Here is a 27,754-nt window from a genome sequence, read left to right as displayed (position 1 = left end):
ATATTACAGTGTCATTGTCATGGTAAACTAACAAAATATAAAATTTTATTTTTATTTTTATATTTTCTAAAACTCTGTATTTTCATTATACAGGACATGAGGAGGAAAGCACACTAATCAATCGTGATCGACTCATAGTATTTACAATGGAAACATTGATAGCTGCTGCTAAAAATTTTGATGATGGTAACAAGCTCGGAGAGGGAGGTTTTGGTCCTGTCTATAAGGTAACATGCGCTAAGAAAGCTACCACTTGTCATTTCTATAGTTTTATATTATAATGAAAATGGGGTTTTCTCATCGCACTAAACACCGTTGGATGCAGATTCCTAGCCTGAAAACAAATATATTGCACACAGGCAATTAAGTTTAAATGCTTTACAAAAGTTTCATACGGAATTTTTTCCTTGTTTGAACCGTTCAGGGAACTACTCAGGGTGGAAAACAAATCGCTGTGAAAAAACTGTCTCTAAAATCTATGCAAGGGAGGAAAGAATTTCTCAATGAAGTTAAACTTGTTGCCAAAATTCAACATAGAAATCTTGTGAATTTACTAGGATGTTGCGCAAACAATCCGAAAGGTTGCTAGTTTATGAGTACTTACCCAATAAGAGCCTTGATACAATCATATTCGGTAAGTGACTTCCATTTTATTTTTTAAAATACATACCAAACATTAATGTTCAAAGAACACTTATTTTTAATCCCATTCACAAATACAGATCCAAACAAACGCAAAAAGCTTGATTGGCAGAAGCATCACAACATCATAATGGGAGTAGCTCGCGAGCTTCTCTATCTTCACCAGGATTCTCCGCGGCGGATTATTCATCGGGACATTAAAGCAAGCAATGTGTTGTTGGACGAACAACTGAATCCAAAGATAGCAGATTTCGGCTTAGCAAGACTTTTCCCTGAAGATGAAACTCACATCAGCACAAGAGTTGTCGCTGGAGCTTAGTAAGATTTCAATACAACATCGCTCTCATACACTGTCAATGCATATGCTTTACTCATGCTGATTTTATTTCAAAAGGATTCACAGTATTGTAATTGTACTTTATGCCATCTGTTGGTGTACATGCACTTAGACTAGCTGTGTTGGTGTACATGCATCTAGATTAGCTCCAGTTAACTTATTGCTTGCATGTGGCACATGTACACATTAACATAAGATAAAGCACACTTAGCTTTAGTTAGCTTTAGTTATTGCATGTACAACTAAGCTTAACTTAGTTGCTTTTATGTATTTATTCTAAAACTAATATTGTAGAATCAATTTTTTTAATTCTTTTCTCAATTCTTGCTCGCTTCCTTCCTTCTCTTGCAAGCTTGTTTATTGTTTTGCAAATCTAGATCTGTGTATCTCAAAAATCTTACATGGTATCAGAGCACAAGCAATTTTATTTGCAGGTTCAGAAGATTGAAGCAACAACAAAGAATGGAGTCTAAATTGGAGTTTCCACAATCGGCAATTCTCACTCCATATAATTATTTCGAATGGAAGCCAAAGATTCAACTTCATCTCAGAAGTAGAGGCTTATTTCAAATAACCATGGAAACGGAAGTTGAACCAACATCGGCAATGGAGAAAACAAGATATTTCAATCGCATGGACGAGGCCTTCAGCATCCTATGTTTATCTATTTCTCCGGAACTGCTATTTCATGTTGAATCATGTTCAACTCCAAATGAAGTATGGAAAATTTTGGAAGGATTGTTTGGAAAACAGGATGAAATGCAAGGTCACATTCTCGAAAATGAGTTAAACTCATTAGATCCGAGAAACTTTAAGAACATTCAAGATTTTTTCACAAGGTATAAAGCCTTGTTGGTTCAGCTGAAAGGATGCGGGATCGACAAATCCAAGCAAGAAAATCAGTTGATTCTTTCCGTTTTATCAAAACTTGGTCCAGAGTATGCAGTATTCGTCTCTACATTCTACACAGTCAGATCTGCAACTGGTGCAGCTTGGAAGATGCCCTCACTGGATTCTTTTATTCAGTCTTTGATGCATGAGCAAGATAAGCTCATCAAAATGGGCACACTTAAAAATTCCAAAGCGCATGCACTTACTGTGCATGCAAAAGGAAAGGCAAATTCCAAAGACCATCAGAAAGGAAAAGGGAAGAAGGATCCTGATCCAAGAAAGGGAGGACATCCCAAACCCCCTAATGGATCATCTGGCTCAAAGGAAAGGAAAGGAACGAAAGGGCAATCAATGTGCAATTATTGCCACTATGGTTTTCATCCTGAATCTGCATGCATGAAGAAGACTATAGATCTTATGGCGCAGACACTCCGCAACACAATCTTGGAGACCACATTCCTGAGAATGCTAAGAAGAAATCTGGAGAAAAAGCACCAGATCCAAGAGGTAACGGGCATGCATTGATTGCTCTTCATTCTGCACCACAAGAATGGATCATCGATTTAGGAGCTTCACATCATATGGCTTCTTCAAAGGAATCCTTTTCTTCTCTACATGCATACTCAGGTCCTCCCATTCTCATGGGGGATAATTCTGCAGTTGCAGCAACTGGACAAGGAAGAGTGCAATTCGAAGATGGAAGTTTTGAAAATGTCTTGCATATTCCAAGGCTTTCTGTGAATCTTCTCTCAGTGTATCAGATGACACACACAGGCAGCGGAAGGAAAGTGGAATTTACCCCAGATTCCGTGAGCATTTATGACATGCAAACCAATTTGAGGATTGCATCTGGCAAGGTAAATGATCAATCTCGTCTGTATACATTTTCTGTTTTTGTTCCTCAATCAGATTCTATTTTGCTACTTACGCATGCAAATGAAGAAAGTAGGATTTGGCACGAGAGATTTGGGCACTTGAATTTCAGATATATGCAACAGCTTAGTAAGCAAGGGATGGTCAAAGGATTGCCAACCATTGAATTTTCAGATAGTGTTTGTAATGGATGTGCTCTTGGAAAGCATCCACAAGAAAAATTTGAGAAGGGGCATGCATGGAGAGCCTCTTCACCTTTGGAACTTGTACACAGTGATCTCATGGGTCCATTTCCGGTGCTTTCAATGAGCAAAGCAAGATATGTGTTGTCATTTATAGATGATTACACGAGATTCACTTGGGTTTACTTCTTGAAACTCAAGTCTGAAGTTTTTCAACATTTAAAGATTTTCAAAGCGCATGCGGAAAATCAGTCTGGAAAACGCATCAAAATACTCCGCACAAATAATGGGACGGAATATGTCAACAAAGATATCAAGAATCTTTGTGATGAAGCAGGCATACAGTTGCAGCATACAGTTCCTTACACTCCACAGCAAAATGGCGTGGCTGAAAGGAAAAATCGATCTTTGAAAGAGATGGCTAATTGCATGTTGCATGCAAGATCTCTTCCGTCGAAATTGTGGGCCGAAGCTATTAATTGTGCCTCATACATCCAGAACAGATCTCCTCATAAATCTGTTACTGGAAAAACACCTTTTGAGGCTTGGACTAGCATGCAACCTGAAGTTAGTCATTTCCGCATTTTTGGATCTCGAGCATGGGCCCGCATTCCTCCAAAGAAGAGAAAGGCTTTGGAGCCTCAAAGCAAAGCATGCATGTTTGTTGGATATTTTGATGAAGTCAAAGGGTACAGATTGCTTGATATCCACACTGAAGAGCTCTTTATTGAAAGGAGTGTAAAGTTTGACGAAGATATTTCGCATGCACCAGTATATGAACTTGTTACCAAATTTTCATCACCACTCATTGATGAGTATGCAGATGAAACTTCAGACCAGCATTCTGATGAAGATGAGTCTTTTCCTGTGACCCCTGTTAGACCACCAGTTGTTGAACATCGAGATCATACTTCTACATGTAGTTCGGAAGATTCTCGACCACCTTCAACACAAAAATGGCGCAGCATGAGTGATATCCTTGATGATCCTGCCTCTATCCCTCTGTTTGAGGAAGATCCACAAGCACTCTTAGCTATGGAGCCATCCATGCCCATGCATGCTTATATGATGCATGGATCTGATCCACAAACTTATGTAGAAGCAAATGGGCATCCTGAATGGGAAGCCGCCATGGATGAGGAATATAACTCTCTCATTGAGAACCAAACTTGGGATTTGGTTCTGCTACCTTCAAATTGCAAACTTGTGAGATGCAAGTGGGTTTACCGGACCAAGAAAGCATCAAATGGCCAAGTTAGTCGATATAAGGCACGATTGGTAGCAAAAGGTTTTCAGCAAGTACATGGTGTTGACTATGATGAGACTTTTGCTCCAGTGGCAAAAATGGATTCCATTCGGCTAGCTCTCTCCATTGCAGCAGCAAGAGGATGGGAGGTGCATCATATGGATGTGAAGAATGCCTTTCTTCATGGTGATCTCGAGGAGGAAATCTACATGGAGCAGCCACCGGGATACATGCATAATTCATCTCTAGTATGCAAACTAAAGAAGTCTCTCTATGGCGTCAAGTAGGCACCTAGAGCATGGTATGCAAAGATGGATTCTTATTTGTTATCTCAAAATTTTGTACGCTGCAAATCTGATTCCAATGTTTATTTTCTAAAGAAAATTGACTCCTTGTTGATCATAGTACTCTACGTAGATGATCTTTTGATAACGGGTAGTTCAGCTTCTGTCATTACTAACATCAAAACTGCATTGCATAAGCGGTTTTCTATGACAGACATGGGCTTGCTAAATTTCTTCCTTTGACTAGAGATCCATCAGCGTGATTCTGGGATTACCATTTCTCAACCAAAATATGCCAGAGATCTTTTGGCATGATTTCACATGAGTGACTGCAAGCCAGCAGCCACACCTTTCTTATCAGGGATAAAGCTTGAGAATGGCAAAGACACACCATTGGGAAGTCTTCTTTATCTCACTCACTCCCATCCTGATCTCTCCTATGCTGTCGGAGCAGTTTCCAGATACATGCAGGAGCCACATGAGTTACACTAGAATGCTGCAAAGCGCATCCTTCGATATGTCCAGGGGACAATCACCTATGGGATTCATTATGCAGCCAATTGTTCTTTGAATCTCATCGGGTTCACAGATTCAGACTGGGCTGGCGACACCATTGATCGCAAGTCTACTTCCGGTTATGTACTTAGTTTGGGATCCGGCCCAATTTGTTGGTCAAGTAAGAAGCAGGCTGCCATTGCTTTATCATCAGTAGAGGCCGAGTATAGAGGAGCAGTCAATGCCACTATTCAGGAAATTTGGCTACAACATTTCCTATCTGAGCTTGGGATTAGTGTCCATCATCCAACTGTCATCTGGTGCGATAATCAAAGTACGCTAAAGTTTTGCAGAGATCCAGTGCAGCGGCAGCGTACCAAACACATCGAGATCCACATGCACTTCATTAGAGAACTCATTCATGATGGGATCATCGATCTTCAGTACTGTCCTAGTTCCGAGCATATTACTGACATCTTCACCAAGACTTTCACTGAGCAGAAGTTTCGATTCCTGCGAGATCGTCTCAGGGTGAAGGACACGACTGCCTAGCAGTTGTCTTTTCTCTACTTTTGCATTATATTTTGAGGGGGGTTTTCTTCCCACTGGGTTTTCCCTCTTTCCTCCTTTTTATGCATTGTATATGGGTACCTAAAATGGCCGTGTTGCCGGGACTCATTCATTTTGCATCACACTCACCTAAGTTATGCTTAAGGGGGGGTGTTGGTGTACATGCACTTAGACTAGCTGTGTTGGTGTACATGCACTTAGACTAGCTGTGTTGGTGTACATGCACCTAGATTAGCTCCAGTTAACTTATTGCTTGCATGTGGCACATGTACACATTAACATAAGATAAAGCACACTTAGCTTTAGTTAGCTTTAGTTATTGCATGTACAACTAAGCTTAACTTAGTTGCTTTTATGTATTTATTCTAAAACTAATATTGTAGAATCAATTTTTTTTATTCTTTCTTTGTTTTCTTTGACACTATTGTAATTGTACTTTATGCATCTTTGTTTTCTTTTTCAAGAATTGCATTTTCAGTTAAGCTTTTACTTTCTAAGATTTACAACCACAATTGCTTTGCTCATAACTGATGCTTATACAGTTTTATTTTTTTTAGCCGCAATATGTAATCTTTGACATTTTTCATTGGATATGCAGCGGGTATATGCCACCAGAGTATGCTATGCGGGGACAATTATCTATGAAAGCTGATGTTTATAGCTTTGGCGTTCTTCTCTTGGAAATTATCTCGGGAAGAAAGAACACAGATTACAATCTGTCGCCTGAAATGCAGATTCTTTTAGGATGGGTGAGATACAGTTTCTCTTGTATTTTCAATTGAGTATATTTATTTTAATTTAATCAAGTTAGGTTTTTTAACCCAATTAATTTTTTTAAGTTTATTTTGTTTTAAAACCAAATCTCTTTACCTAACCATTAAATCACATACTTAGAAACAATTTTTTAATTCATTTATAAAACATCTAGGGAAAGAAAATACGCTAGCTCGGATTTCACAACCCATCTTAATGTGGATACGTCAGAAGTGTATATATATATATATATATATATATATATATATATATATATATATATATATGTCTTATCATAATGACGAACCCGTTGTGTTAATGCAGGCATGGAGATCATACGATGGAGGAAATATTGTGCAACTGATTGATCCAGCCATAATTGAAACGTGCGATGAGCAGCCAGCGTTGAAATGCGTTCAGATTGGACTTTTGTGTACACAAACCGAATCCCATCTTCGTCCAGCGATGTCTACGGTCACTTTGATGCTTTCAACTGATTCCATGACGTACTTACCGGATCCCACAAACCCTGATTTTGTGAGTTCTTATCTTTCCCAAACCACCAAAATCACCAGTTCTGGATTGCCACATGCGTCTGCAACTACATCCTCTTCTGTGTCATCCGCTCACACTCGTTCGGCTAATGCATCTAACGCCAATGATTCCATTAGTGACTTTGTAACTAGGTAATGCAAAACCTGCGGTTCAAGCAAGAGAGAGATTGCAGGGAATGCTTTATCATTAATTTAGTATATAGCATGTTTAATGAAGCAAGGAATGGAAGAGATTTAAGTGCAAGTTGCCAAGATGCTGTATGTGGGATAAGTCTGTTGGGCAAACACACAGAGACCTAAGTTATATTTATCGATGTAAACATAGTTTTATTTATTATATTTATTGATCTATAATAATTAGGTTTTTGAAATTTTGAGGTATTATTGATTTTTTGTTATTATAAGAATTAGGTTTTTAAAATTTTAAGGTTTTATTGATTTTTTTTGGTTGTTATTTAGAAGAGTAATTAACTTATAATGTTCGGAAGAGTTATGTATAGACAATTTTATTTAAAGTTGTTTATTTTAAAACTTCATTTTTTTTCTTTTCTATGGAGGAGAAAAACAAGTAATTTCATTTATAATTAATTGATGAAAAGTAAGTTTTGTATATAGTCGTGAGTGTATTTATAAAGAAAACCAAACAGCTGCCAAAAAGTGAAGAGCTGCAAAATAGTGTACTTTCATAAGGTATAAATATTTTACTGAGTAACTAAGCCACATAAAAATATCACGAACCAATCCTCTAAGCAAGCCCATTACCAATAATATCAAAAATTTTAAGGATAACACGTGCAATAATGGAAGTATTTGATCTTGGTTTGTCTTCTGCTTGACCACCAAAGTCCATAGACTATCTATAGAGATCAACCTCCAACCACACTTTGCAGCCAAAGCTTTTGAAAATTGAAGTATTTTTTTTAGAACCCAACTACCTAAGGCTTTTGGATTCGCGATGAGGTCCCATTTGGCCCTAGACAAGATCCCTTATTCATTTTTCCCAGACCAGAGAAGAGAAGAGCAAAATCTCCTGATTTTTTTTTTTCCAGAATGCACTTTGGGATCGAAGCTAACGAGGCCCAGTAAAACGAAATGGCCTCTAGCACTGATTTATTAAGCACCAAGCAACCTACATGTGATAGCCATCTGGACTCCATCGATTCAATAGGCTATCCACATTAGCAACCAAAAAGGCCCAATATTCCTTACAATAACCATTGCGTTTCAACCAAAAAAAAAACCCAAGCATTTTATGCCTTGCTCCATAGGCCCATAAAAGTGTTGGAAAACATTAATTCCAACCACCTGCAATAAATGTAGTAGCTAGCCTCTTCTAGAGAATTCGGCGGATGTCTCTAGAGATAGATAGCTTCTTGGAGAAGCCACCGACTCCAAAAACTTCTCTATTGTATATAAAAAAACCTCTTCAGCAATCGAATGAAGTGAAAGTTCTGAGTTTTGTGTTCAGTATACTGTTGGGTTATCTATTTTGGTATTAGAGCGCAGGTGAGCTGTGTGAGGAGATGCGTGAGGGTGTCTGAGCTTGTGAGAGACCAGTGTTGAGAGCATGAGGTCACTGTGTGAGCTTGTGAGAGACCGCTATGATTATTGTTGCAAGTAGTGTGGTTGTGAGAATTTTTTATTTTTTATTTTTTATTTATTATTATTATTATTATTATTATTTTTTTATTTTTTTTCTGCAAGTGGAGCAGAGTGCGATTGAAGTTTGGGTGCAGGGGCACTGACTGGAAGTTTGAGAGAGTCACTGGTAAAGGATTTGTGAGGAGAAGCAGAGTGAGATTAACAAAGACGTTGGTTGAAGATGCTGGACAGAGTCATTTTGGTAAAGAAAATAGAGCTAAGGATTTCGAAGGAGCTACGAGGAGAAATTTGCTTGCCTGCTGGTAAGAGAGGGCGCTCTGGTAGGAGGGCGAAGCTTGTGTTCGGTTGAGAAAAGGTGGTTTGCATTTCTGCTGGTATCAAACTTTGTGGCATATATTTCTTTGAAGATCGTTGTATATGGTTGTAACAAAAAAAATGCAGTGTATTTTTTTTTGAGAAAATGATAGCCTACGACCTGTTTATTCGTTCTCTGATTTCTGGTAGAAAATGAGAACATTTATGAGAAGTTGGTTCTAGTTATAAACATTTTTTTTGGGGGGACTAATTCTCTAAGGCCGTGTTAGAAGAAAAGATTCATTTTTGAAGTGACTTTATAATTTTGGACTAATTCTCTAAGGCCGCTTTGGAAGGAAAGATTCATAACGTATGGTTATATAATGTTTTGTGCCTTTTTTTTTTGTGATTATGGAGTTATAAAAAAAGAAAAAAGAAAAAAAAGAGGGTTGTTATTATTAGTGATTGATTAAGGAAATTAATTATTGAAGTTGTGAAAAATTTGTATCTTGGTGGTTGGTACTTAAGGATTCAGAAGCTTATTGACAATGGCTAATATATTGGCAGAATCTTATTTATCTGAATCTAACAAGTTAGATGGTGAAAATTATGCAAATTGGAAGTTTAAGTTGCAGACTTTGATGGAAGGCAACAATACATAGGCGATTGTGTCTAGAGTTGAAGTTAAGCCAGTGTCCCCTCAAGCCACAGATGCTACAATTCAAGATTGGGAGCGACGGGAAAACAAAGCAAAGGTGATTTTGCGGATGACGGTTAAGGACAACATTATTCCACACATTAGAGAGTGCAAAACATCCAAGGAGACATGGGACACTCTCAAAAATTTGTATGAGGCAAAGACTACAAATCAAATATTGTATTTAAAGAGTAAACTTCTTTCGAAAAATATGGAAGAAAATGAAAGTGTTAGTGATTTCTAGAATTAAAGATCTAAAGGATAAATTAGGTGACATTGGTAAATAAATATCTAGTACAGACTTGGTTACTGTGACATTAAATGGAATGCTTGATGAATAGCAAATGTTTATCACTGGTCTTTCAGCCAGAGAGAAGGATCCTACTTTTGATAAGTTGGCAGGTATACTTATGCAGGAAGAAGAGCGGAGAAGAAGCCTTAAACAGAAATCTCCCAATTCAGATTTGGAATTGATAGCCAAAGGGAAGCAGTCCTTCAAAGGCAAACAGTGGGAGAAAAATAAAGGCAAAAAGCCACAGGTAAAATCATTTCAAGGAACACCTTTACCAAGGACAAATGCCAAATCAAGGAGAGATGATGTGTGTTATTACTGTGGAAAACCTGGTCATTTTGCTAAAAATTGCATAAAAAGAATGTCTGATCAATTTAAACAAAGAAGGCATTTAGGAAATTATGTTGATAGAGATGAAGCAATTAGTCATGACTTTAACAATCTTAAATTGTTTGTGTCCAATGTTGCTTTATCAGCAGAAACTGATGATGATAATGCTTGGTTTATAGATTCCGGTGCATCAATCCATATGTCATGCAAAAGAGATTGGTTTGATACTTATCATGAGATTAATAATGGTGGACACATCTATTTAGGAGATAATAGATCACATGAAATTAAAGGATATGGTAATATAAGTGTTATGATGCCTAATGGACAAGAAAAACAAATTCAAAACGTGGTGTATGTTCCAGGATTAAAGAAGAACTTAATTTCAGTCTCTACTATCACAGATCAACATTTAAAAGTTGAATTTGTGTAATCACATTGTTTGGTAAAGGATGTGCAGGACAACTACAAGGTTGTTGCAAAAGGAATGAGAGTTGGAGGTTTATACAAGTTGGGTGTAATGAAGAATGAGCATCAAGCTTTGGCATCAGCAGGCATGTCAACTATAGTGCTTTGGCATCAAAGGTATGGACACTTAAATCATAATGATCTAATGTTACTACAAAAGAAATTGATGGTAGAAGGTCTTCCAATTATTAAGGGTGAACACTTTGAATGTGAAGGTTGTGCACTAGGAAAACAACATAGGGAAGAATTTCCTGTGCATGAAAATAGAAGAAAACGTGAAATACTTGAACTAGTGCATACTGATGTATGTGGTCCAATGCAAACTAAGTCACTTGGTGGAGCATATTACTTTCTTATATTTATTGATGATAGCACTAGATACACCTGGGTATACTTTATAAGAAACAAAAGTGACGTGTTTGAATACTTTAAAGAATTCAAGAGTATGGTTGAAAAGCAAATAGGAAAGAGCATTAAAATTCTTCGATCAGATAAAGGTGGTGAGTACACTTCAGGAGCTTTTATCAAATATTGTAAACAAAATGGAATTATGAAACAATTTACAGTACCACATACACCTCAACAAAATGGAGTAGCTGAAAGAAAGAATAGAACATTAGTTGAATGTGCTCGAAGTATGTTAAAAAGTAAAGGACTTTCTAATAGTTTTTGGGCCGAAGCCATTAATACAGTTGTGTATCCTAAAAATAGAAGCCCTACTAAGTATCTTGAGCACAAAACACCATTTGAAGTATTTTATGGTTTTAAACCTAAAATTAGTCATTTAAGGATATTTGGATGCAAGGCCTTTGCTCATATTCCTAAAGAGGATAGGAGAAAGTTAGATGCCAAAGCCATCAAATGTATTTTTATTGGATATTTCACTGATCAAAAAGCATATAAAATGTATGATCCAAGTACTCACAAGGTCTTTGCAAGTAGAGATGTTATATTTCATGAGCATGTAGATAAACAAATAAAAGAAGATGAACATAATATATGGTAGTCTCCTTATGAAAACTTTAAGGAAGAAGAAGAAGTTGTGGAATCAACTCAAGTACAAGAACACATGGACATTCCAAAAGACACATCAAGGAATCAAAGTCCACAAAGAAGTGATGAAGGCACTCCATAGAGAAGAAAAGGAGAAGGTACTCCACAAAGTAATGAACCTCTAAGAAGGTCAACACGACAGATTCAAGCCCCCATCAGGTATAAAGATTATGCCTTAATGTCTCAAGTAATGACTGTTTTTGAGCCCTTAAATTATGAACAAGCCAAAAATCATAAAGAATGGATGGAAGCTATGAAAGAAGAATATGACTCTATAATGAAAAATGAAACTTGGGAATTAACAAAATTACCTGAAAATAAAGTCCCTATAGGATCAAAATGGTTGTACAAGACAAAATTTAATGCAGATGGTAGCATAGACAAGTATAAGGCAAGATTGGTTGCAAAAGGTTATTCACAAAAAGAAGGAATAGATTATGAAGATACCTTTGCTCCAGTTGCAAAATGAATACAATTAGAATAATGATAGAATTGGCAGCTAAATATGATTGGAAGCTACATCAATTAGATGTAAAGTCAGCTTTTCTAAATGGTGACTTAAAAGAAGAGATTTATCTTGTTCAACCAGAAGGATTTGTAAAGAAAATCAAGATTATATTGTAAGCCTAGTTGAGACTTAGACCAGCAGGCATGACAATTAAGAGTATGTTTACAGTATCTTATGTATTGTGCTATAGTATATTTGTCATATGGTTGGAATTAAGAGGGAGTGTTGGAAAACATTAATTCCAACCACCTACAATAAATGCAGTAGCTAGCATCTTTTGGAGAATTCGGCAAATGTCTCGAGAGATAGATAGCTTCCTGGAGAAGCCACCGACTCCAGAAACTTCTTTGCTGTATATAAAAACCTCTTCAGCAATCAAATGAAGTTAGAGTTCTGAGTTTTGTGTTCAGTATACTGTTGGGTTATCTGTTTAAAAGTACGGAAGAAACCAGGACATGTGACATATCTCCATCTCAAAAAGATTGTGATGTGAAATTGAGTATTTTTAGGCATTTTTAGGCATGCCTATAGCATGCCTAAATAGACAACAGATATACTAACATCGATGTATCCCAGACATCACCATCACAAAAATTAAAGTTATCATCCACAAATTGCAGCTTAGTATAGCTAAGTTATGGGCAATAAGCACACCATGGAAAGCCTCTCGTCTCTTTGCACCATTGAGAAGTTGACTCAGACCCTCCAGCACTAGTAAAAAAGGAAGAGGAGATAAGGGGTAGCTTTGTTGCAGGCCTTGCTGAGCATTGAAGAAGGGACAAGCCGAACCATTAATCAACATAGCAAAAGAAACCTACTAAATACATGACATAACCAAATTAATGAAATCAAGGGAAAAACCTAGATGAGTAAGCAAGAGTAGGATGTAAATCCAGTTTACTAGATCATAGGTTTTTGATAAATTGACTTTAATAAAACCCTTTTCAAATTTTAATTTTTGATGGTGTGCAATAATGGCTTCATGAAGAATTTGTTTACTTTAAAGGAAAGGAAATTATTGAATTTAGGCTTCTGTGATCTATATCAAGTTTTTGAGACATGTTTTCAGTGATAATCACATCAAAATTCATTTTTCTAAGCATTCCGAACCAACCAGTGTGGTTCATCGTCAGTACAAGATGAAGAATTAGATCATGGCAAGAAAGAAACAACTACTTTTAACTAAAAGAAACACTTCTAACTAGACCAAAAATTAGGGGAAAAAATATTTACTTTAATTATAATTTGAGGGACAAATCATTTTCTTTTTAATTTGAAAATGTAACCAACTAAAATACATGTATACATATATTAATATTATTATTGGAATTATGAAGAGAATAATTACCCAATTGGTATTGAGAGGTTTAAGATAATTTATTAGGATCAAGTATACAAATATATTAAAAATAAAGCTGAAAAATCATTTTTATTACCAATTTTAAATAATAGGAATCCCTAAAATATATTACCAAAGGTGATGTTTAAATATAAATAAATTATATTAAATAACAAAAAGAAAAAGGGAACAACAAACAAATGATAAAAACCGAGTTTATTACCTAAATGGCTCTCCGGGTGAGATACTTGGACAGTGTATAAACACTCATAAACACACGCTCTTACATACTAGATCAAGAGAATAGCCTAGTACATATAGGCTTTCACACAATTAGGTGGTTTGAACAACTCCCAAACAACTAGGATCTCAATCCTATCTAAAGTAACAAACACCTAAACATAAGAAAGCTTAACTCTCTCCATTAATGCTAGCACTCCCCCTTGATGGAGAAAAAGTTCACTAAAAAACTCAAATGACATATGACGCCTGTCGACCTCAGTCTCAACTAGGCTTACAATGGTAAAAGACAGAGCTTTCATTTTTGTCTTCTTGCAGCAGAGCCCATACTTGTTCATTTGTGGATGAGGTTTCATCTTCACTTTCTTTGCCATGAGGTAGTGTTGTATCTTCACCTCATTTCTTCCCCTGTGAAGAAAATCTTGAATTCTTATTCTCACCTTTCTTAGAATTATGGAAGGCTAGATAGGAGAATTTTCCTTCTCACTATTTTTGGTGTCAATCATCTGAACATCAGGGATGATGTCTTCATTATTCATTAATGCAACTTCTGTGTTGACTTCATAAAGATACAGTGTTTCAAGCCATGCTTCAAGAAACTTCAATTCTTCTTCAAGCTTCGTTTCTTTTCTTGCCTCCCAATATCTGCACAAAAAACAATGTTAGATTTATAAAGAGGACCACATTTGATTTTGTCTTCCTGCTCCTTTAGGAGAGGTTTCATTTCTCCATCTCTCCCTACTCCATCCCTCTCTGTTGACATAGTTATGCCTTCAACCTCTTCACTCAGTTCCGTTGCTACAGGCATGTTCTGCATTTGATCTGTATGTGAAGATAGACCTTCTTTCTCACCAAACAGTAATTCATCAATAAGATGTTTTTCAATCATCAAATTGATCCACTCATCATGAGGTATATAAGTCTCATCAAACTTCATTTCTGCATTAGGAAAACTTTCAAGTTCTACAATAATGGATGTGTTTTCATCATCACAAGTTTTAGTTACAGACACACATTCATCACCCATCATTGCATCTTCAGTTTCACAATCAAATATGGGATCATTTTCAAGAGCAATATCTTCAGCATCATTGCCCTCATTCAAACAGTATTTCATCTCTAAAACATCCCATAAAAACTTTGTACTAAGAATCTCTCCATATTCATATATTATGGTGAGTATGATGTTGTCATCTACTGCAGATGTTATAAGACTTAATGCTAATGCATCTCCACTATCATTAATAACATCTTCAACATAATCCATTAAATTTAACTTGCATAGTATTGTTTTTATTTCGTTTGCCCATATTTCATAATTTATACCTAAAAAAGATGGTAAATTTGGCATTAACCATTTAATAATCTCACCAGATTCCAAATCTGCATCTTGATCAGCTACAGTTCCATCAACGTCAACCTAAAACACGTCACCAAATTCAACAAAATAATATTTTTCATTTCTCCTTTGATGGTTTCTCCCTAGCTTTCTTCGAGACTCTTTTAGTCTCCTTTGTTGACCCGTTTTTCCTTCTATTTCCTTTTCTGCATCAAGTGTACAATAATGGTCCCACTCCTTCAATCAAGCAATCTACAATGCCTTGAACTGAAACTAGCAACTATCCAAGTAGAGATGGATAATCCTTTCTTGATTTCAAGTTTAACTCGATGCCCAGAACAACAAATAACAGAAATTAAAGAAGAAAATAAAGACTCCAAAGGCTCACGTCACCATAGATGACGTTGGCGACCAGCATTAATATCAATAAACCTGATCATATGGTCTGGAGAGAGAACACTTGCAATTTGGTAGGTAGACTTCTTCTCAAGTCCCAAAGATGTAAAGTTCTGTTAAGAGAGCTTTAAATTGACAACTGTTCATCCAATACAGCCAGCTTGGTGACAAAACCATCATGAGCCAGCCAAATGAACCCGTCAAATGAATCTCCCATGGAGAATGCATAGGGCTTGGCAGAAACTCATGGGGACGGGACTCTCAATAGTAACAACAAGTTGATTTCAAGCAATAGCACTACGATATCTAAGCAAAGATCAACTCTTTTCCTCCTCGATCAATGCCATGAAAAAAAAAATGCCACCATGAGCAAGCACCTTCGCTCCAGCGGCAACCTCCACGCAGGAAACACGACGCATAAAACTCAACCAGATAGTAGCACCTCCGGGCAGATGGCACAGCCACACCACGCCTCCACTGCACCAAATCCGCCAACGATCTCCATGCCACTGCTGCAAATGCCCACATACACAACCTTCAACTCAGTCGCAACAGATCCACCATCATAGACCTCGCATGTCACCTTACACGCACCAAATCTGTTGCTCTCTGTTAAGTTGCGTGGATCCACCAACAAAAAACGGCTTAGATAGATCTTCGAAGCTGCTCTCGGTTGATTCAAATAGGTGCAGCTCGATCTGCTAACATTGGTAGGATTGACTAGAAAATGAGCAAATTTGACCCTTTCGAAGTACACCAGTAGCTTCGGCTCCCACTGCGGCAGATTCGGTCAAACTCCACATTTGTGATCCTGTCATCCATGCCAATCAACGGATTTCACGCGAGCTGCTTGGCCTCAAGCTCTCCTAGCGAGCCTCTCTCAAGATCACAACAAATTTTTCCACTAGAGGCAACCTTCTATTCTCCATGTTAGGCCACCAATTCCTCCACGATCTCACAGCCACCATGCGGATATTCCAAGCGAAATTTCTTTTGTGCTGTCACCGGTCTCACGCAGCCATGATCCTTTGCCCACTGTAGGCACTTCTATCAACAGGTCAACTTCTGCCACACCAGGTGCCAGAGACCACCCCCACAGTTTTAAAATCAAGCCTCCAACAAATCTCCTCCCTGGTTGTTGGTAGTCAATAACACTTTCTTCTCTATTACCATTGATCTCACGCAACCAACAAGAAAATAATTATTCAAACTTCTGCAATCTCCTGCAGTGATTCAATGATCTAGCATCATCTATGAACTGGATCTTTGATTTTTATTGTGCGGAACCAGATCTTGTTTTATTGCGCCCGATCTCATGCAGCCCACCTCACGGCTTCCTTGTGGCCTCCCTCAGGCTGTCTGCAACTAGTCTTATGTCGATCAATAGCTGCCACAAGCGATATTGTTTCCCTCTACTATTTTCCTCAAAGTTTTCCTTTGACGATATTGCCTCCTCATGGCTCCTCGCCATCCAACACCGGTGGCTCGAGCTCCACACGTAGCAACCGTGTAGGTCTTAACACTCCAACACACGCTGTGCCACCGAGAGAGATGGCTCCATAATCCAAGCTCACTAACCAATCCGAGCTGCCACCAAAATCCAGAGCTGAAGCAATGGTATGACGACTCTGAGTCACTAATCCAGATTTGTGGCTAACCCAAACTCCACGTGTAGTTTCAACACACCATAGACCCAAACAGTCCTCCTTTGCGCCACCGCTCGGTCCGCAACTTACTCCTCTGCTCGGCACGATTTACCACTGTGGACTCGCGAAGGTCTTCGTGACTGTACACTAGATATCCATGACGACCGATCAAATGAAATTATGGTGAAGGATAATAGTGGGATCAACATGATTGGACCTTCACGCGCTTGTGAAGATTTCTCCTTAGTCGCGCTCTCCACTCAGCTTACAGGATTGACAACCCTAAAGCTCTGATACCATGATAAAAACTGATTTTATTACCTAAATGGCTCTCCAGGTGAGATACTTGGAGAGTGTATAAACACTCATACACACACGCTCTTACATACTAGATCAGGAGAATAGCCTAGTACATATAGGCTTTCACACAATCAGGTGGTTTGAACCACTCCCTAACAAATAGGATCTCAATCCTATCTAAAGCAACAAACACCTAAACATAGGAAAGCTTAACTTTATCCATTAATGCTAACAATAAATAGAAAAGGGAATAAAGAGGAAGAAACAAACCCTGGGGGGAATCAAAAGAGACCAATATCGAGGAAATTAAAACATTTAAAGAGTCAAGGGAATAAAATTAAAACTAAAAACGAAATCGATAAAATCAAAGGAATTGAGAAAGGAAACAAGGGGGATAAGAGGAAAGGGCAGGGATCCAACAACTGCTAATTTTCTAGTTGTCATCCCTGTTAAGATTACTATGCCTCCTTTCAATTTCTATGGCCTCCCTAAACTTACGGTGATGAAAAGGAGAAATCCTTACAATAACCCAGGCCTCCTCAATGCATATATGATGCTTTGTCTTCTCCACATGTTCCATCAAAGCTGAAGAGTAGGTCCTCCCATGTTTGATGTGCATTCTCATAAATCCTCTGACCAATAGAGCACCTAGTTTCACCAACGTAGGGGGTCCCACAAGAACATGGGATAACATAAAGACCTTACATATCATTGGGGTCTACTGGGTCTTTTACATATTTTAAGGAGCTATGAATGGTGTTAAGGGGTCTAAAGGTCGAGGGAACATTATGCTTCCTTAGGATTATCGCAATTGTGTATGTGGTCCCTTGGATGAAAGGGGGATGCATCCCAGAGATATGATCTTTAGGGTCTTTCTTAACCTGAGGACCTTTGCTATCTCTAAGGAAATCTTTTAGACCCTCGTGCCTACAATACCCATTATTAAAAAAAACATTAAGGAGATGGGTTTTCTCTTTAGAAAGGTGGTTTTCATCAGAAATTCTTAGTGCATGATAATTTTCAAGGGAAATGTATCTACAAAGAATAGGCTTAATTCTGAAAGTGACTATCTTTGCAATAAATTTGTATATAGCATTACAAATGGAAATAGCTCGAAATTCAAAGAACGAGAGATGATGACTCGATTTCGGGATGAGAGCCATAAACATAGAGTTGAAAGTGGAATAAATCTATTCGTCCTTTCTTGATTCCTCAATAACAACAATTAGATCTAGATCGAAAATATCAATCTAAAAGGAATTATACACCCCAACCATCCGGCCCGGGACTTTTGTCTCTGTGAAAACTATCTAGCATCAATTTAATCTCCTCTAATGATACTTCCTCCATTAAATCCCTACACTCCTTCTCATAAACCATTCTTGGGAAGGGCTAGGCAATTTGAATTATTTCAACTATTGAGGATACCCGAGGGGATTTATATTGATCTTCAAAAAAATATTTTCCCAAGTTTTCCATACCATTGAAAGAAGAGATCTGAGATCCTTGATCATCCTAAAAGCACCAAATAGTATTCATAACTTTTCTTCCCTTTTCAAAATCCTAAAAAGACTATGTATTCTAATCACTGCTTTTAAACCAAATTTCTTTGCTTTTTAAATGCCACTCCTCATCCTTGAATTTTAAGAGGCTAATCCTTATTCTTCTAGGGACATATGGGTGTCATATGTTTCATAAGAAGAAAATCCTTCCTCATCAGAGGAAGAAATAACTTCCAGATCTTTTTCAATGCTTCAAGCTCTTTAGTCTCCAACATTTTCTTCCTCTTTGCCCGCATAACATTCTAGCGAACACTAGCATGTGGGTTTATTTCTTAATCGTGAATATGCAAAAGATGTTTTTTCTTTTTCAAAGATTATTTTCTCTCTCAAAAGATGCTTTATTTGATTGGATAGGATTTATGATAGGGCTTTAAAAATATTATTTTTTATTAGCAAAAATGTCCAATGATCAACACACCGAACATAGTTTAGCCAAAAAAATACAAAAAATAGAATTCCCGGAAAATCTTGTAGAAAAATTGTCGTGTTTTCCCAACAAACTAGTTGAACATGAGTTGTCCAAATGAAATTATTAACCCATGTTGAGTTAAGCCAACGGGAATTCGAAATTGCAATCAATATCCATTGTCGGGCAAACTTTTCCAAGAGTAAAACAAACAACAAAATATATATTTAATTGATATAGTAGTTAAGAATAGGGTGGTGCAGTGATTAACCAATACTTGGTCATGAAATCAAGAAATTCTATTGATCATGTATTCATTCATTATCTATCATATGACAAGTAACTTCAAAAAAAATCATTAACAAATAGATTTAAGCTGACAACTTAATACAAAAACTAAAAGCATTCCTTCCCTTTTTTTAAGCTCACATGCAGATCATCTCAACGAACTGTTGAAGCTATGATCGGATAGATTGTAGATACCAATTCAAAAGAAAATTTTAACCCTAATTAGGTCTGAAGGCTGGAAAAGTGATATCAAATTCGAATTTAAAGTGACTCGTAATTTGTTCTTGTGTACATATAATATTCATTAGGTTTAACAAATTTTCAGTGGGAATTCTTCGTATGATTTTTGTGGTGACTTTTATATTGTAATTTCCTCATTATCAATAGACATCCCTTTACCTTTGATGCCTACCTATTCACTCCCTTTAAATTGATCATAGTATATGTGTTATTCATCTACTTATGCATAAGCTATAAGAAACAGTGTTATAATTGAAATGAATGGCTAAAATCATGTCTGTTATGAAACCATAAAGAGTAAAAATATAACAATGGGCTTAGAAAAATGTCCACCATGAGATTTATAGAAACATTTTTAAAACATAAAATAATATATATATAGAGAATGTAATCTTCCAAACTTAAACAAATAATGATATATAAAGCAAAAACGATTCTCAACACAAAATTTTAACAAACAACACATGCTCATAAAAACTCCAGAAGTAGAACCAGTTGAGCCATTTTATTAATCAATGGAGCAATACAATAGTATGGATAAATGCACTTGGGCTTGCCTCAATGGAAAGCATGAAAAAATCCAGGTGATGAGACAATGATATCAAGTACTGGAAAATGTTTGCTCCTCTAATGCTCTGCGCTGCCTAGAAAACTACACTGCTAGCTAGAAAGGAACTACAAGAAACTCCACTTCCGCTACTCAGAACATGCTACAAATTTAGCTCCAAGCTCCTTGACCAAAACCCACAAAAAAACCAGAAATGGCTTGGCCCGATTTTGACCTCCCAAAATCGACCCCCAAAGGCACTATGCAATCCCCAACAATTATGCACTGTTTGAAGCAAATATATGGTTGGACAACCCACTTCCGATGCTCAGAAAATTCTGAAACTTTATATTTGGGATCCTTGTCCAAAACCCCCAAAAACCCAGAAATGGTTTGGCCGGATTTTGACCTCCCAAATTCGACCTCTTCTATGGCCCACGCCCTCCTAACAACTCCAGAAATACGACCTGCAAGGAATGACCATAAAGTCCTTCTCCAAGTTCTGAAATGGAAGAAAACACCACTCCAAATATCTCCTCTAACCTCCATGGCAAGGCTCAGCCTCATGGACTGATACTTTACCCACCAAATGAGCTCCCACACACTGCCTCTGTGCTAGCTTAGGTAGTGCAAAAGTCACACTGCCAAGCCAAAAGCTCAATCAGCTCCCAAAATATCCTATATGGTAAAAATCCTCCCTAGCCTCCTCTCCGAAAAATATCACATCAAATCTCCAGTTCTAAGCACGACTACTGAACTCAGCCTCCTCTCCACTATGTCCCCTGGTAATACACACAACTTGGAAGGGAATGCTACTACTGGGAATCACAATCTGATCCTCCTCCTGAGGAAATGAAGAAAACCTTCCTAGGGTGGCACTCGAAGTCCCCCGAAGAAAGGGTGAGCTCTTCACCTTAAGAACTCATGCTAAATAGCTAGTGACTTGGCTAAGCAGCTTGAGCAACCAAAGAGAAATCGATATACTCTAATAAGATGAGTGAAATGAGGAGAGATACCTTCCTTATATAGATTTAGTGGATCACTTTTTCCCTCATTTTCCCTCCTTCATGGGTTCGTCACTAAGCCATCGATTTTCCCTCTCATGCAATTCGAACTATTGGCTTAGGAAGTGCTTATTTTCCTTGTGTGAACAAAACCAAAATAGCTTACTTCTAACTCCTAAGTCTCCTAGAAAAATTGAATGGGCCCCATATCCTCCAAAATTGGCCCCAAAATGTAGAAATAAATCATGTTCCAAAGTAATTTAGGAAGGGACACTACAGAGAAAGTAATCAAATAGGATTAGAAATCACCATCTACACTGAAATCAATGCATCTAGTGCAAACAATCAAATAGGATTTGAAATCATCTACATTGAAATCAATGCATCTAGTGCAAGAGATCTTCTTCCCTCTCTCCTATATATATATATATATATATAACCCTTCAGCTCTCCTTCTTTGTCTCTATATCTCACCCCCCCTCAAACACACACGCTCTCTCTCTCTCCATATCTATCTATCTCTACCTCCCTCCCTCTCTCTTCTTCCCTCTCTCCACCTCCCATCTATATCTCTCGCTTCCTCTCCTTTGTCTCTCTATATCACCCTCAAAACATACACACTCTTTCTCCATATCTATCTATCTCTCCATCCCTATTCCTCTCCCTCTCCCTCTCTCTCCCCTTCTCTTCCTCTTTCCCCCTTCTATCTCTCTTCCCTCCTATTCTCCTCTCTCCCTCTCTCTCTATCTCCATTATCACTCTCTCTCTATCTCACTCTCTCTCTATGTTTTTCTTCTTACCTCCCTCTCTCCTTCTCTCTCACACGTCCTCTCTCTCTTCCTTTCTCCCCCACCTCCCTATGTCTCCCTTTACCCTCTCTCTCTCTTCGCTCTCCAACTATGTCACTCTCTCCTTCTCTCCCCCTTCCTTCCATATCTCCTTATTTGTCTTTCTATCTCACCCTAAAACATACACTCTCTCTCTCCATCTCTCCCTTGTCACTCCCTCTTTCTCTCTCTATGTCTTTCTTCTTCACTCCCTCTCTCCCCCTCCAACTCTCTCTTTGTCGCTCCTTCTCTCCTCCTCTCTCTGGTCCTTCCCCTCTCTCCCTTTCTCTCCTACCTCCCTCTCTCTCCCCCCATCTCTCTCTCTCTCGCCCATCTCTCTCTTTCTCTCTCTCTCCCCAACCTTGTCACTATCTCCCACCCTATCTCCCCCCTCCATCTTTATGTCTCCCTCTCTGTCATGCCCCTACACCTATAGTAGTCTTTCAACCACTTATAGCGAGGTGCGGCACCACCGAACACTTTCTTTTCACCAATACTTATGTTCATGGACTACGCCTTAAAATTTGATACTTAGTTTATTTTTCTTTACCAAGTATTAAGATTAGCCTTTATACTAATGAACACCCATACACATTCATTATCCACAGCAATTACACATATATAACACAATTGCAATAGTATAAAGGAAGGGGCAACTCCTTGATATGAGTCTACCCGATTCAATATATTTTCACTTTTATAAAAATACAAGTATTACCTTAGAAACCCCAAGTTTCATACTTAGACAAATTTCCAACTTTGTGTCTTTGCCACGGGCTGCCCACCTCATGCACACCTTGCACGGTGGTCACCTTCACAATCCACACTTAGTCGTTTTTTCGGTTTTCCAACTCGTGTGCATAGGAGCCCTCACCAGGTACCCACCTCGTGCACGACACGGTTGGGCGGGCGCGCCTTTGTGTGGCCCTCCACCCAACTCGTTCACCCGAGTCACCAACTCGTCGGGCGGGCGCCTTCATGCGACCCTCCACCCGGCTCACCAACTCATTGGGTGGGCGCCTTCATGTGACCCTCCACCCAAGATCGTCCACTGGTCGGGCGGGCATGCCTTCGTGCAACCCTCCACCCTAACTCGTTCAACACAGGCACACGTGCCTTTGTACGGCCCTCCACCTGAGCTTGTTCAACCTGTCGGGTAGGCGCACCTTCATGCGGCCCTCCACCTGACTCACCACCCATTCACCAAACTCGTGAAAGACTTGTGCCTATCTGCCCGGCGGGCGGGCGCATGAACTCCCACAGTTCTGTTCCTACTACGCCTGCTCCTCGCACTCTACTTCCAAGCTCCTTCGATGAATGATGATCGAATTATTTGATTGATCGAATGATGATGCCTTTTGTTACACCTCCATTCGCCTATACATACGATTGGGAGGTGAGGTCGTGCCACCCAGCCGACCCTCCAACCTTCGCACAGCCGACTGTCCAAACATACCGTTTGTGCGCCCGTGAGGTGGGTTGACCTGCCCAACTCGTGGGACCGCCCCCTCACAACTCACCCAACACGCCTCTTCATTTGGTCGACCCACGAGTAGCTCGCCTAGCTTGCCCCACCATATAAACACACAGGGAACTCTCCTCCACGCGCATTTTACACATCGCATGTCTTCATTTTGGTCACAGCTCATTTGTCTTCGCATGGTGGAGTTTGTCCTGCCCGTCGCATGGACCGCAAGTCCTTACATCCTCCTCCACCTGAAGTCATTGTCATCCTCGACAATATCTCATCTCGGTAACCATCTGCCACCAAGATAATCATATCCGAACAGTCTTATCCTGATCCATGATATCACCTGGTCCATATACTGCAACATCCCTGCAACATATGCAAAACAACCATCTCCACCATGTGTCGTCCCATCCTGTAATTTGTCATCAAGATACTCCAACATAATGCCAACACATCTCTGCACACTGGTACCCCTCATGACTCGAATTAGTTGGGTAGCTAATCCAACCATCACGTCCAACCCATAAGAATGCACATCCTTATGTCATCATCAATCTTTCTCTGACTTCTGCTACATCTCGGACTCATCAAGAATCTTCTCTAATTCCCATGCTCAGGTCCATGGAATCTCCATCCCATCTGCAACATGTCCATACAGTCCATGGTCTTGTTGTACAAGAGTGTACAACCTCTCCATCAGCTCATACACACATCTCCATGTCACAATAGTACCTGCACAACATCCTAGCCTCGACATTCTCCATAGGATGCCCATGAATGACACCTCTATCCATGCTCCTTCATAATGTCCCCGTATAAAACGTCATGCTCCATGTCTCCCACTCTAGTTGTCCATGTTGTCCAACCAAGTAGACCTCATCCCAACATTTGGTCATTCGCATCCAATCCTGCAATCTGTCATAAAGAAGCCTTCCTCCAAGGCCCCTTGCTAAGGTGGTGCAGCCCCTTCCCATCAAGGTCCCTGCACCAACCTATCTCCAAGGTTGTCTATCGAGAAAGGAGGGCTAGGAAGTTTCCTCCCTGACTCTCATCCACCCATGTATCAGATTGGTGTTGTGTCCTTGAGTATCTGTGCACGGCCTTAACCTTCTCACATGTACACCCAAGCTCTCCAAGCTTGCCTTTCGTCAACTGAAATTCATATATGCCCATAGCATACCTGCAAAAATCCGCTATGCCAGCTGGATCTTTACCTACATAATCCTCTCCAACCACTGCTTCTGAAGTAGTACTCGAACTCCCTTCATCTGTAACTCCATTGTGAATATCTTCAGTAGAAGATGTTCCTGCCAAGTGCTTCAAGATGCGTGAGACTGACCTCTCACTCACTTCCTTCTTCCTCGCTCTCGCAACGAAGTCAATCAACTTCCCTTCCTTCGTTGTTTGAGTCATACTCCCAAGTACTCTTTGCTCCACATCCTCATGCTTCACATTCTAATCTTTGGGATACAAAGTCATAGAATTCATCCTCGGTCTATATCCCAAGCAACTCCTTCCACTCATCGGAACCAACGTAGTTCTTCCTTCAGCTGTGATCAAGAGAATGTCCCGGCCCACCATTGGTATGGCTTATGCAAGCTTCATGAAATCTTTCCCTAGCACCATAGAATGATCATCCATGTCCACAATCCTCAAGTCCAACTTTCCAAACCATGAGCCCACTCTCACCTGAGTGTTGTCCATCACACCAGTAACAGCCTTCATGGTGGAGTTGACTACTTTGAAAGCACTCCACTCTTTCTCCATCTTATCTTTCTTCCCAAAAGACTTTGCTGCCTTCTTACTTAAGAAGCTATGAGTAGCTCCCGTATCCACCAAAGTTGCAAATCTCTTGCCTTTCACAGTCACTTGCACAAAACTCAGATTCAAGGCATCACCTCCTTCTATCAGCTTTATCTTGTGTCTCACATCAGCAACCTTCTTCAAAAACTCGGCCTCAGAAGTGTCCTTTGGCTTATGCTCCAATTTGACCTTCCTCCTAAGGTACTTCACTTCCTTGCTTGGCTCTTCTAAGAAACTCCTTCTTGGCTCAGCTTGACTTCCTTCAAGCTTGTCCTCCATTGCATTCTGCTCAAGTGCACCAACCAAGTGCCCATTGAATACCTCCATGGTAAACTAAGCTTCCGAACATCCTTTGGATTGTCACAGTAGTAAGTCCCCAGCCTGTCAATGTAGTTGAGCTCATCCTGCTCAATTACAACAACCTTCTTACCAAGAAGCTTCTTCTTTATCTCCTCCTTAAGTTGCTTGATTTCGGCCTCCATCATGGCACTTTTCTTCCTTAGTCGAGCTCTCTCATCCAAGAGCTCTTGAAGACCAAGATCATTCTAACGGATTTCTTCATCAAGTTTCCTGTGTTCACCATCCATCGTACTTCCGCATTGGCCCTTGAGTTCTTCAAGTTCTTTCTTTAGCTCCGAACAACTTTCCCAAATCTTCATATTCTCAGCCTTCATCGAAACCCAGTCAGAACTCCATCTACTCACCTGTTCCAACACTTTGTACCGGAAGACTTTACTTGCATTATGGCTAGATTCACCTGCCATAGGTTCTTCTACCATCTTTTCCATTCAGCCTTCTCCACCATTCACCAGCTTCACCAAGTTCCCTGCAAAACTGAACCAGCCCTTGATTCCACTTGTATGTGAAACCAACTTCCTTCACCTGCAAGTACCCTGATTCCACTGTCACTTCACCAAGCTTCTTCAACCCTGAATCTACTTCAACACTAGCTTCACCCATTGTGAACCTGCTCTGATACCAACTGTCACGCCCCTACACCTACGGTAGTCTCCACTCATAGCAAGGTGCGGCACCATCGAACACTTTATTTTCACCAATACTTATGTTCATGGACTACGCCTTAACATTCGATACTTAGTTTATTTTTCTTTACCAAGTATTAAGATTAGCCTTTATACTAATGAACACCCATACACATTCATTATCCACAACAATTACACATATATAACACAATTGCAACAGTATAAAGGGAGGGGCAACTCCCTGATATGAGTCTGCCCGATTCAATATATTTTCACTTTTATAAAAATACAAGTATTACCTTGGAAACCCCAAGTTTCATACTTAGACAAATTTCCAACTTCGTGTCTTTGCCACGGGTTGCCCACCTCATGCACACCTTGCATGACGGTCACCTTCGCAATCCACACTTAGTCGTTTTTTCCGGTTTGCCAAGTTGTGTGCACGGGCGCCCTCATCGGGTACCCACCTCGTGCACAACATGGTTGGGCGGGCGCGCCTTCATGCGGCCCTCCACCCAACTCGTTCACCCAAGTCACCAACTCGTTGGGTGGGTCCCTTCGTGCGACCCTCCACCCGAATCACCAACTCGTCGGGCAGGCGCCTTTGTGTGACCCTCCACTCGAACTCGTCCACTGGTCGGGTGGGCGCGCCTTCGTGCGACCTTCCACCCGAACTTGTTCAACATGGGCGGGCGCACCTTCGTGCGGCCCTCCACCCATTCAACCCGTTCAATCGTCGAGCGAGTGCCTTTGTGAAACCCTCCACCCGACCCACCGTCCGTTCACCAAACTCATGCAAGATTCGTGCCTTTCTGCCCAACGAGCGGATGCATGAACTCCCACAGTTCTGCGCCTACTACGCCTACTCCTCGCATTCTACTTCCGAGCTCCTTCGATGAATGATGATCGAATGATTTTTTGCCTTTCGTTCCACCTTCATCCGCCTATACATATGGTTGGGAGGTGAGGTCGTTCCACCCGGCTGACCCTCCAATCTTCGCACAACCGACTGTCCAAACATATGTTTTGTTCGCCCGTGAGGTGGGTCGGCTTGCCCAACTCGTGGGACAGCCCCCTCACAACTCGCCTAACAAGCTTCTTCGTTTAATCAGCCCGCAGGTAGCTCGCCTAGCTTGCCCCGCCATATAAACACACAACCAACTCTCCTCCACGTGCATTTTACACATCACATGTCTTCATGTTGGCTGCAGCTCGTTTGTCTTCGCACGGTGGAGTTTGTCTTGCTCGTCGCATGGACCGCAGGTCCTTACACTCTCTCTCCCTTACCCTTC

The 27,754-nt window shown here is 39.7% G+C and overlaps 1 pseudogene across 1 annotated transcript; it reads left to right on the top strand.

Annotated features, from left to right (window-relative positions):
• The first annotated feature begins 415 nt into the window (after positions 1 to 415).
• On the top strand, positions 416 to 6,963 carry LOC149174793 (cysteine-rich receptor-like protein kinase 6 pseudogene; annotated as a pseudogene). The gene is made up of 3 exons (XR_016258310.1): positions 416 to 960; positions 6,119 to 6,269; positions 6,598 to 6,963. The product of XR_016258310.1 is annotated as a cysteine-rich receptor-like protein kinase 6 pseudogene (transcript).
• The last annotated feature ends 20,791 nt before the right edge of the window (positions 6,964 to 27,754 follow it).

The sequence above is a fragment of the Pinus tabuliformis genome, chromosome 4_1 (assembly GCF_031772625.1).
Source record: "Pinus tabuliformis cultivar Carrire ecotype Pingquan chromosome 4_1, CPIR1, whole genome shotgun sequence".
Taxonomy (NCBI): domain Eukaryota; kingdom Viridiplantae; phylum Streptophyta; class Pinopsida; order Pinales; family Pinaceae; genus Pinus; species Pinus tabuliformis.
Note: the sequence above shows the minus strand (reverse complement) of the source record. Positions and strands in the feature narration are given on the sequence as shown.